The sequence below is a fragment of the Lathyrus oleraceus genome, chromosome 4 (genome assembly GCF_024323335.1).
Source record: "Lathyrus oleraceus cultivar Zhongwan6 chromosome 4, CAAS_Psat_ZW6_1.0, whole genome shotgun sequence".
Classification (NCBI taxonomy): Eukaryota; Viridiplantae; Streptophyta; class Magnoliopsida; order Fabales; family Fabaceae; genus Lathyrus; species Lathyrus oleraceus.
In genome coordinates this window covers 366359787-366370441 of record NC_066582.1, presented here as the reverse complement: position 1 = coordinate 366370441, position 10655 = coordinate 366359787, and the positions used below count along the sequence as shown (strand labels likewise).

The following is a 10655-nucleotide window of genomic DNA, read 5'->3' as shown; positions in this document are numbered from 1 at the left end:
ATAGACATTTGAAATAGTGAACTCCAATCTTGCCAAACTTCTATACTTGACTAAAACCACTTCATAGTTTCGTTAATTTTCACCCACAAAATATTTCTCCAAACAAAACAACCCTGTTACTTTCTAAACTTATAACATTTGAATTATAGAACGGCGGTAATATTACCCAATCTCTGTGGATACGATATAAAAATATTTGCCGAAGATATACTTTTCAACATTAGGTCACTTGTTAGTTATGGCTAACATGGAATCAAACTGATGGAACTTTGGTGGTGCATCTAAGTGGAGAGTATTATCATTAAGATCTTGATCATGAAACCCTAATTCTTGGTGCTTGAGATCTTGGTTTATATGAATTGCATCATGGCATCTTGATTTGGTCCATGAAACCCTAATTTCTTGACTTTTGGCACTCGTTATTCATGTGTCTTGCATTATTGGTTTAGAGTTGATCAAGACTTTCAAGAATCATTGTGATCATTTATGGAGGTTTGTAGTGGATTCATTGGCCATATGTTGTCCTTTAAGTGTTTGAGGTTTATTCAAGTCAATTCATCAGGGTCCATTTGAGACATTGCAAGTTCATTTTCCAGGCATTGAATCATGTTTGTTTGCAAGGGAGCAACACAAGGTCAAAATACATTTCTAGAAAATTCATTTAAAGATCAAGTTACAAACCCATTCTTCAACACAAAGACATCAAGGTTTACATCCATTTACAAAGTCATTACAAAGATACAAAATCCAAAACCTACAAAGAAATACAACATTGACCTATAGTTGACTTTAGTCAATATTGACTTTTTGGTCAACCAGTTGACCAAACTCAACTCTACCAGTCCTAACCCTAATTACAATACTATCTTAAATCCCAAGCTACCCTTAGTCTTGCTCTTCATGATCCTTGGTCTTTTTACCAAAATCACATGCCTTGATTAATCCATCTCCAACCTTGCCTAAGCCAAGTGTGCTTCCACCCTACAAGGACATAAGAAAAGCACCTTAGTTATAAACCATATCATAAACCTACGTTCATTGATACAAAAACAATTCCAAGCCATAAGTCAAACCTTTCCATCATCCAAATTAACAAGTGACAATCATTTACCTACATGTTCAAGTTCAATTCCAAACCAATTTAGAATACATCCATAACACGAACAATGATCAGCAACATCAATTTTATAAAGTAGCATGCATAGCTTCTAACAGTTACACATGAACCACACCATTCAAAGCGGGTTAACTAATCAAGCATACCATTACACATAAAACTAGCAGCATAACTACAATTTTTGACCAACAACAAATTCTACCTAGCTAGTTCAGTGAGTTTTTTTTACATTAGATTTATGGCATAACCTTATTGAATACAACTTAACCTAACAATTTCCTAGCATCTAAAATAACCTTTTTTAACAAACAGTTCATTCAAACTAACCATAACATAGAATATGCCAGAGGGTGCAACAACAAATTAAAATATGACAATTCCAATTAACATATCAATTAACCATAGGTTCAACACCAAAACTAATTGATACCATACATAACCTACACTTTCAATCAGACTACATTTCATAACAGTTATAGTGAAACAATTAAATTCACTAGTCTACAACTTGTTGACCATACTAACTAAATCTTAGCAGGATATCTAACACTTCTAACATTTTTCTTCTAATCGTTTTCATTCAAAACCAACCTTTGGTGAATCAACATTCCAATGTAAATTCAATTGTGATAATTAACACAAAACAACTTCTCATAGCACTACAATCCTTACATAACTAGTTAGCTCATTCCAACTAGTAATGAATTCACCAATACTAATAATAAATCCAAATTGTGGTTCATAGCTGCAACTTGAAGACACCAACGACAACTAACTATTCCAACTATAAAAATCCAATCTAACAATTTGAACTAAATCAAGTCGAATTCTATTTCACACTAATAGAATTTCAACATCTTCTAACTAATAGAGCTAACATCTCAATCAAATATAATCTAACAACTAACTAACCATTTTCCCTTGTTCAAACTAACTGCAATAACAGTCTAGCGTTCAATAATATAATAACTAACTCCATCCAATTTTCTAACTGACTGAATCAACCGCACTAACTGTTTGTTAACTCTGACCCTGCATAACTAAATTTAACAGACAAAACTAATATTGTTACTAACGCCTAACCACTTTGCTCTTTAAAACTTACCTGAAGGTTAACTGCCCTAACTACCCTAACAACTTCCCTAATCAGTTACAACATCACTCACTCTATAAATAATCATCATCCCCAATCATTGTAGGAGACCAATCATTAACACGATCATCACCTCATAACTCTCTGAATCATCACTCTCCCACCTCACCCTCACCACACGCTCATCGCAATAGTTATCGAGTTTCAACATTAGAAGCTCTAACAGTTGAGCTAAGCCTCTCATTAATTTCATTGACAAGCTCCTTTCTACTATCACACACGTGTTAATAATAACAACAAGCTCTCACAAGGCATGAGAAGAGAGGAGTAGAAGAAGAATATTGAAACATAATTCAAGCTTGAGCAAGGAACGTCGATTTTACCTGAAGTGGAAAACCTCTGAATTTCTTTGACACACGACACCTCTGAGGAGCCGACGGAACTAATCCGGCAGGTAAGATTTCTACCTCTTCATCTCAAATTCGTGTTGTAGTGATGTAGTCCAATGTCAGAGGGACCAAACCCATAAGGTTTGGATCCCTCTTAAGGCCTCCATGCCATTTAATTTCGATTTCATTGTTTTAGGGCTCATTTGTTACTTTGCTCGATTTGGACTCTGTGGTAGGAATTAGGGAAATATAGGGGTATATTATTGAACAGAGGATTGGGACAGTTTGTTTGGTATGTTGTTTGAAGGATTTTAGACCGCCATCTTCGGAGGTGATTTCCGACGCGACAACTTTGGCTTGAATAAAATGAATTGAGCATGTTGGATACTGAATGAAATGAAATGAATTGAACGCAGATTCCATGTCTCTCTCTCTCTCTCAGGTGGCTATGCATTTGAGCTTTAGGCCCAATGAAATTTATTTATACACCCCCAGTGATCCATATACTCCCTCCTCTGAAAGTTCCACCAGCGTGGACTTTCTTTTCTGAAGCCCAACAATGTTTTTAAAATTCATACCCATGCCACAAACTGCACACCTGCATCTTCTTTCTTTTTTTAATTGCTTTTTCAATATTTTTTTATTCATTTTATTTTCTTTTAATGAAAACACTTAGAGAAAATAATAAATATACTTAGATGTAGAACTTGATTTGCTTAATCCATATTTTGAGAAAACAATAAAATAATGCTTTAGTTTAAAAATTAACCACTAACTTCTTAGGGTTAACTCTCAAATTAGTTTCTAACCAATAACATGTTATATTCTCCCTTGATTTTAGGTTACTTTTAGAAATTTAAGCTTGTTGATACTTTGATTTTCCTTAGAATTTAGGTCATGAATCCTTGTGCTCGACTTACAACTGGATTTTTGCCCTGGTTGATTAAGTTGATCAAAATCTTCTTTGATAAACTAAATCCTTTGAAATCTGCCTATTCCCTATGTCTAGTCAAGTGACCAAAAGTCTCTTGATCACTTGATAAGACTAGTCTCCTGTGCTGGAGCTGCATTGGACCTCACCTCAACTCAAGACTTCACACTCCAATCAAGTTATGACATTGTAGACATACTAGAGACCAGATTACTATTCAAGCACAACAAAGGTCCCTCTTCAACACTTGTCAGTTATGATTCAAAATGTGCGTCATGAGCCTTAAGTAGTATAGAAGGTGTGTGAAGCATAATTCATATCCTCATTCTGATATCTTTCGGTACGGGACGAATGACCTAGTTGCTCAGAGTATTCACCTTTACTCATAGACTTTAGTGCAATTCAATCAAATAATTGTCAAGTCACCTTCTCCACAAGCATCACTTCAGCACTTCAACATCAACAATACCTCCCTCTTTGGACTAAACACAACTATCTTTGACTTCCATACATTTTTTGGGTTAAACACCTCATGGTCAAATACCCATATCTGAACCCAGATCTAGTTCTATTTCTTGTTTGCTTGTCAGCCCACGTGCTTAGGCAAACCTTCTTCTCTTGCTTGTTTGTCTTGTCAAATGACGTGCTTAAACAAATTCTTCTCATGCGTGTTTTCCCTCTTAGACCTCTTGCTTAGGAAAACCTTTTTATCTTGCTTGTTCGCTTGACCGACCTTGTGCTTAGACAAACTCTTCTCTTGCTCATTTTCCTTATAAGAACTTGTGCTTATGCAAACACCCATTTCCTATAGGTATTGATCCATCAGATCTAAGCAAAACCCTACAACTTTGCTTTGGTGATCATGACTTACTATGTCTATCGAAATGGCTAACTGCAAGCGCACAGTCGTATCGCGTAGTTTTAAAAAGATATTGAACCCAAAGGACCAAAAACCAGACTATCGTTATCTAAAGTTACTATGTAAAGCTAAGGCTAGTGAATGTTTTTTTTAGATTAAATTAAGGGAAATGAGAAATAATAATATAATAAAAATATTCAGTAAAGAGGCATCGGTACGTAAATTACATCATTCTTCGAGGATTCGATAAATAATTAACATAAAATAAGGTAAATCACTTTTCAGTAGAAAATATCAAATTAAAAGACTTTGCCTCACACTCTCGTGTTACTGACTCAGGCTATACTCTTAAGCCAAAATGTTTTGCTCTCGCTCACCCACCTGAATTAAAAGTAATTTTTGGAAATTGATAAATCCTAATTAATCCTAAAGCACTCTCGCTATGTTTAGGATTAATGCCTAGAAACCACTGTCCGGTTAAAAACTCAAACTCTCGCTCTGTTGATTTATAACCTTATTAACTTTTCACTCTTGTGCAAAAACCTTTTTAAATTAGAATTGGAAACCACATCCAGAAAAATAACTTATAAAAATTATCATTAATTATTACCGAATCCCGTCGGAACGAATGTCCTTACATACTGATGTCGAAAGGTTTAGCCAGACATGGTTTTAAACTTAATCATACAGTTATAATTATTAAACATAAACATAATCATGCTCAAAATTTAGAATTGCAAGCATACAAATAATATTATGCAATTAGGCCAAATGAAAGCGGAAAGTAAATAATTAAGCAATTAAAAGAAACCTGATGAATAACAATAATTGGATTAAACTTCAAAGAACTCTTTGAGTACAAATAAGAACTGGTAAATACAACGACGTAGGCTGTAACAGCCCAATTTTAGTAATTAGTTCGTATATTATTGTTAGGGACCAATTAGTACTACTTTTTATATCATTTTATTGGTCCCTTTTACCAAACTTTGATATAATTACACACTTTTATTCTTATTAATTTGTATAAATGCAATTAGATTTAATTTATTTTGTTTTGAATAGTTATTTCACAGAGTTTTTCAGTTTTGTAGAACTTTTAGTTGAAAAAGATTTTGGAATGCAACACCACATCTTGGATGAAGCTTGCATAACAAGGAAGCTGAATAAGCATCAGTTCGCGCCGCGAACTGCCTTCGCACCGCGAAGGCTGCGAATCCAGCAAGTTGGTTAAGGGCCAAAAGTGCTGTCTTTTAGGAAAAAGCTGTTTTGCCATTTTGATGTCTGCCTTGGAATAACTTTTCTGCTTTGGATGAGAATGACCAATTAAGGAAATGTCAACCCTTTTTGTAGAGAAAAATACATTATTCTAGGGCATTCATTCATTACTATTCACACTTTGACATTAAGAGATTTTTGTAAGAGAGAAAAAGAGAGTTTTTCTTCTTTAAGCTTCTGCTTTGTAACAATGATGATGAGGAGCTAAACTCCCTTTTGTCAAGATTGGAGGTAGTAGCTATTCTCATATGTTTATGTATTCCATTTGATTTATATATATGATAAAGATTGTTGATGTATTGAATACTGTTTTTGCCCTAAGTTGAAAACCAGATTTGAGTAGTTGTCGAGAGAGATTATTTGAGTCTTGACATAAAACAGATTTTCAAGTAGTGAATAAGTTGTAGAGATAGATTTATTCATTACTCTTCTTTGGTATTAAGCATTAAATATTGTTATATTGATAGTTAGGTGGAGAGATCGTCTAAGGATCAATATAGTGATTATCACAATATCATTTAGACATAAATGACTTTGAGAGGATACTTGAACATCATCAATAATCTTGAATCTATTTATTTATCATAAGGAATCATAAGCATTTGAAATAGTGAACTCCAATCTTGCCAAGCTTTTACATTTGATTAAAACCATTTTACTGTTTTTAGTGACATTTACTCACAATATAATTTTCCAAACAAAACAACTTGTTACTTTCTAAACTTATAACATTTGAATCATAGAACGGCGGTAATATCAACCAATCTCTGTGGATACGATATAAAAATATTTGCCGAAGATATACTTTTCAACAAATTGACGCCGTTGACGGGGATTGGTGTTCGATATTACAAGCATTGCAATAATTCATTGTTTTAAGTTTTGTTACTTTTATTACTATCCCTCTTTTGTTTCACTTGGTTTGTTAGTTTTGTAGATTCTAGTGCATGCGAGGAAAAGTTACCGAGGAGCAACTTCAATTCGATCCTGAAATTGAAAGAACATTTCGGAAGCTCAATATCAAAACACGAAGAAGAAGGAAACTAGCCGAAGAGAGGAACCGGAGAGAAGAAGCATCTACTTCCGCACTTGTTCCAATCGAAGAAGTGGTTGTAGAGGCTTGTGACAGAAACATGGAGGATGACAATCGTACCGAAATGTCCGCTAATAGTCCAAGAAGAAATGCTCAATTTGCCCGTGGAGGAAGAAATACGGAGATGAAGACCGAAATCCTCCAACTTCTCTACGCAAATCCATTCACCGGAATGGACCATGAAGATCCGTATACCCATCTCATCAAATTCTATGAGATTGCGGGTTCTACGGGGATAGACGAGGCGGGTGAAGAAACATTATTCAAAAGGATGTTCCCACACTCCTTAGTGGGAAAGGCAAAAGAGTGGTACCTTGATCAAGCAGCAAGAGTGATGACGGATTGGAATTTGTTAGAAGAAAAGTTCTTAGAAAGATATTTCCCTCAATCCCGATTCATGGAAGCCAAAACGGCTATTGCGGTATTCACTCAAGGAAGCAACGAGTCTTTAAATGAGGCTTGGGAAAGATTCAAGTCAATGTTGAGAAAATGCAAGGGTCATGGTTTTGATGAGCTCACTCAAATCCATATTTTTCTAAATGGGCTCCAATCAACTCACAGAACACTTTTGGATGCTACCGCGGGTGGCTCTCTTATGTCAAAGAACGCGGAAGAAGCTAACGTCATTATTGACCGGATGGCACTCAATGATCGTCAAAGTCAACATGACCGTAGTCCTTCACAACGTAAACCGAGAGTTCTTGAGTTAAATACCAATGACGCCATTCTTGCTCAAAACAAGCTACTCTCTCAACAAGTGGAGTTGCTTACTCAACAAATGGCCAAGCTTCCACAGCAAATGAAGGAGATTCAAAGTTCTCAAGTTCGACATCAAGTAGCATGTTGCGAATTATGTCAAGGAGATCATCCTACTGGTTTTTGCCCTCCGCTAGAAGAAGTGAGCTATGTGAACAATCAAAATCAAGGCTATCAAAGGAACAATCAAGGTTACCAACCATCAAGGTTCAACAATCAAAATTTTCAGCAGCAAAGTCCTTATCAACACCCCAATCCTCAAAACCAACAATCGCAAGGAGGAAGTTCCAAGCTAGAGAACACTCTTCAACAATTCATGCAAGCTTCCATGGCAAATCAAAAGAGTAATGAAGCAGCAATTAAGAATCTGGAAAATCAAATAGGTCAACTTGCGAAACAACTGTCGGAACAAACTGCAGGATCTTCTTTCTCCGCTAATACTCAAACTAATCCAAAGGAGCATTGTAAAGCAATTTTTACTAGAAGCGGTAGAGAGTTGACAAGTGAAAAAAGTGAGGAAATTACAGTTGAGAATGATATGGATGCTGTGCTGGAAAATGAGTATGTGGCTTGTGGAAAGAAGAAAGTGGCAGAAACTGCTCAGTTCGCGCCGCGATCTCCCTTCGCGCCGCGAAAACAGCAGAACCAGCAATTGATGGAAGAGCAGCAGTGTGAAGCGGAAATGAAGAGGGAAATTGAACCAAGAAAAAAGAAAACAAGAGACAAAGGCGTGAATGTCATTCCAGTTCAACATCTACCCTATCCGCACGCACCATCAAAGAAGGATAATGCTAGACATTATGCACGGTTTATGAACATATTCAAACAACTTCAAATCAATATTCCATTTGCCGATGCATTAGAGCAAATGCCACGGTATGCAAAGTTCATGAAGGATATTCTCACAAAGAAAAGAAGACATGTGGAAGACGAGACAATCTTGCTCGATGCACGTTGTAGTGCCATCATCCAAAAGACTCTCCCAAGGAAGGAATCCGATCCGGGCCGAGTCGTTTTACCGGTAACCATTGGAGACACCTACATGGGTAATGGCTTGATTGACTTGGGATCTAGCATCAATTTAATTCCCCTATCCATTGTCAAAAGATTGGGAAATGTTGAGATCAAATCTACAAGGATGACTTTACAACTAGCTGATAAGTCTACTACTTCACCATATGGAGTTGCTCAAGACATGTTAGTAAAGGTGGACAAATTCTTGTTCCCGGTAGATTTTGTGATAGTAGACATGGATGAGGATCGTTATGTTCCTATAATTCTCGGAAGACCATTCATGAAAACGGCCCAAATGATGATCGATATTGATGATGGACTAATGAAAGTGAGGGTGCAAGATGAAGAGGTAGCCTTCAATCTTTTTGAAGCCAAAAAGCATCCTAATGTTAAGCATGACTCCTTCCGAATCGATGCCATCAAAGAGGGACTAGTTGAGATCGCAAACCAGGTTCATGTTTCTAATCCATCAGAGAAATCTCTTATCGGAGTTTACAAGGTTTCGTCCAAAAATGAAGGAAAAGAGATCGAAGCAATGTTGCATGAATTAGAGTCTGGTGGAGAGCTTGTTTATCATGAAGGGACAAACGAAGGCTTGGATATGACAAAGAAAGTGGAAGAGCCAAAACTTGAGCCACATTTGAAGTATGTGTTCCTTGGTGATGACTGTACCAAACCGGTGATCATTAACAATACCTTGTCTACAAAAGAGGAGAATCAATTGATTCGAATGCTGAAAAAGAAGGAAGTTGTTAAGCTAGTAGAGGCCAGGATGAATTGTTCTATCTCCGATGGTGAATGGGTGAGTGTTGTGCAAGTAGTTCCGAAAATGGGAGGTATCAGATTTTATCGAAGGTTCATTAAGAACCTCTTGAAGACAACAAAGCCCTTGAGGAGGTTGCTCAACAAAGCCGGATCGTGAAGACCGTTGGACCGTCGAGCTCTTAACGACGTTAAACAAAGCGCTTGTTGGGAGGCAACCCAACATCGTAAGTTTGCATTTTATTTTTCTCTGCTTTGTTGATTTTCAGCTTTGTTAAATTTTAGAATTTGGGGTTCTGTTTTTCACAGTTCGCCCCGCGACCCAAGTTCGCGCCGCGAACTGAATTGAGAGTCTCAGGTCGCGCCGCGAACACTGTTCGCCCCGTGAACAGTGCGTGACAGAATCACTTAAATTCTGTTAGGTTGTTTTCATTTTTCATTTCAACACTTTTTCAAAACACCAACTTTGCCGCGCGTTCATCTCCACTCTCAAAAACCTACCAAAAACTGCAAATCGTCATTTCCCAAATTCCTTATCTTCAATTGCTAGCAAGAATTAGTGTTTCAAAAGGTATGTACTCCTCAATTCCTCTTTTCCAATCCCTTTTGGGTTTTACATTTAGGGTTGGTTAGAAATGGAATTTTTTTTGTAGATTGCCTCTTGAAATCACTATGCATGTTTGATTTAGATTAGGATTAGGCTAGATTTGAAAACCTTGACTGTTGGGAGGAGATTGCTCCCCCATTTTTGGAACCCTAGGAAGCTCTGGGAGATTTCCTGGTTCGCAGAGTTCGCGCCGCGAACTGGCCTTCGCGCCGCGAACTGGAAATTCCAGAGCCATGTTTTTATGTTGATTGATTGCTAACCCTTTCCATATTTGTTTTGTGGTTGCTCTGATGTTGAATGCAGATGTCAAAAAGAACTAAAACCACGGCACCCCCTCAATCCCGTTCAATAAGAAGGTTCATAAGCGATGAACACGAGGCACGATTCGAGAGCTTAATTAAGAGAACCATCTTGCCAGAGAGGTTTATCCGTTTAGCTCTAACTGGGACTTATCATAGTGTGGTTGCAGCTTTTGAACGAAGAAGGTGGATGAAACTGTGCGAACCCGAAGCAGCAATCAACTATGATATCGTTCGGGAATTTTATGCAAATGCTATGCATCGAGAGGAGGGGACAACTTTCATCTACCGATCAAGGGTAAGAGGCAAATTGTTTCTTTTGGAAGGGATGACATTAATTCATATCTGGGTAATCCCCTAACTCTTGGAGAGGGCGAGCGTTGTGAGTACTGTACCATGGAGTCAGCTAACAGGTGGAATCTTGAAGCGGTAAATGCTACCCTGTGCATTCGTGGAA

At 37.1% G+C, this 10655-nt stretch overlaps 1 long non-coding RNA gene across 1 annotated transcript; it reads right to left on the bottom strand.

The window, feature by feature from the left end:
* Positions 1-588: 588 nt before the first annotated feature.
* Positions 589-3184, bottom strand: LOC127075478 (uncharacterized). Its single transcript, XR_007786463.1, has 2 exons — positions 2594-3184; positions 589-981 (listed from the first exon to the last, which is right to left on the bottom strand). It is a non-coding gene; the product is annotated as an uncharacterized LOC127075478 (long non-coding RNA).
* Positions 3185-10655: the final 7471 nt, after the last annotated feature.